The sequence below is a fragment of the Chaetura pelagica genome, unplaced genomic scaffold (genome assembly GCF_000747805.2).
Source record: "Chaetura pelagica isolate M959 unplaced genomic scaffold, ChaPel_1.0 scaffold438, whole genome shotgun sequence".
In the NCBI taxonomy this organism is placed as follows: Eukaryota; Metazoa; Chordata; class Aves; order Apodiformes; family Apodidae; genus Chaetura; species Chaetura pelagica.
In genome coordinates, this window is record NW_009954113.1 from 1,213,604 (window position 1) to 1,215,794 (window position 2,191).

The following is a 2,191-nucleotide window of genomic DNA, read 5'->3' on the forward strand; positions in this document are numbered from 1 at the left end:
CCGGCGGGTGAGGACTCTGGCTGAGCCCCAGCCCTGCCCCTGCCTGCTTCCCCCCAGCACAGGTCCTGTGATCCCTGCTCTTCCCCTCCAGCACTGCCAGGGCTCCCAGGACGCAGGGTATCATAGACCCACGGCATGGTGGGGGTTGGAAGTGACCTCTGGAGTCCATCGGCCCCCTGCTCCAGCAGGTTCACCAGGAGCCAGTTGCACGGGATTGCTTCCAGGGCAGCTGCACAGCTTCACCTGGCTGCACATCCGTGTGCTGCCCCTCTGCTCTGGCAGTGGGCACAGCATCACTGAGCTGCCCATCACCGTGCCCGTCTGCCCACGGGCACCACTGGGAAAGCCACTGTGATGTAGAGAGAGGGTGGGTGGGTAGCCACGGCACACTGGCACGTGCAGGAGGGCTGGGGGGAGGTGAAACAGGTTGTTATGTGAATGAGGATCCTCTATCCCTTGTCCTGGGCAGCCTCTGCTCAGACACTCAGGATGCTGGTGCCGGCTCTGCTGGGAAACGAACGGGTGGGGAGACACGAGCCCTGCAGAGCCAGAGGGCTGTGCATGGCTGAGCCCCACACCGGGGCTGGGGGTGGCCCTGCAGTGCTGGGGAGCTGCTCAGGGGGATCCTGCTGATCCAACACCAAGGGTGACTGGCTCGGTTGGGCTCCACAGCACCACACAGCAAAGGTCAGGTGAGGATATGGCTGGGGGTGCTCACGGTGGCTGCTGGCAAGTCCCACCGTACCAACATGGCACTGATGGGCACCGTGGGCTGCTGGGTGCCCTGGCTGGCTCCAGCCCCATGTTTTCAGTGGGTCTGCTTTGGGTGCATCCACATCCCTCATCCTCGCCTGCCCTGGCAGCCCCCAGGGTCAGCTCCTCATACTCCTTGGAATGAAAGGTTTCCCTTATTAAATAAATAAATAAATAGAATCACAGAGGAGTCCTGGCTGCCTCTTGGAAGCTGCATTTAAGTTATTTCATCCCGGCCCCGGGGGACAGCCCTGTGCTGCTGCAGCACCGTGACTCAGGCTGCCACAGCCTATTGATTCTGAAGTGCAGATTGCTCCATCCCTGAGGAAGGCTCCATGCACGAGGGCTGGGCAGCCAGAGGCCAGCAGGTGCGTGGGCCACGGGGACAGCATCCCCCAAAAAGTGCCCTGGGATTTGGGGAATGGCTTGTGATGGGCACCAGGGCACCCAGCTGTGGGTTGCCAGCTGTGATGGGAAGGGGTGTCCAGCTCTGGTGGACAGTTGTTATCCAGCTGTTGTGGGCACTGAGGTATCCAGCTGTGATGGGCAGCTGGTACCTAGCTGTGGTGGGCACTGGCTGTCCAGCTGGTGGGTGTCCAGCTGTGATGGGCACTGGCACACCCAGCTGTGGATGTACAGATGTGATGGGGTGTCCAGATATGATTGGAATGAGTGTCCAGCTGTGTTTGGTACTGTGGTGTCCAGTTGTGGTGAGCAGTGTGTCCAGCTGTGATGGGTGTCCAGTTGTGGTGCACACTGGCTTGTCTTGCTGTGGTGGGCAGTTGTTATCCAGCTGTGATGGGCACTGGCCGTCCAGCTGGTGGGTGTCCCGCTGTGATGGGCACTGGGGTATCCAGCTGTGCTAGGCAGTAGTTATCCAGCTGTGAACACAGGGCTGCAATGGATCCTGCCATCTCTTTGCCCCAGGCCATCCCTTCCCACATGGCCCAGCAGCCCTGGAGCTTCCCGGTGCATTATTTATACAGTCAGAATCGATCAGAAGATGATAACGGCTTCATTAGCATCAGAACATCGCGCCGGCCTCGGCGCTTGACATGACCTTGGCTGCAGGAGTTACGAGCCTTTCCCTGTCTGACAGCAGCGAGAACGGGCTCCCCGGCGTCCCCATCCTCACCAGGGCTGCTCCAGCCACCTCTGTGGGGTCCCCACGCCGTGGACCCTGTCCCCGCTGTGAGGAATAAGCCCCGTGCTGCCAGGGCTCCGCGTGCAGCGAGCCCTTGCGGTGCCGTTGTTTGCGTGGCACTCGTCAGCAGGGATATAATTAAGAGCAGCTATTTTGGATGCTTCCTTTATCCGGCAGCTCACGGCGATGCCGCTGCAGGGCCCTCCCCTCCTCCCCCGAAAGAGGCGCTGGGCTTTGTTGTGAATGTTTTCCCCGGGGCTACTCGGTGTCATCCAGCCTGTGGGGGCCGGGGGG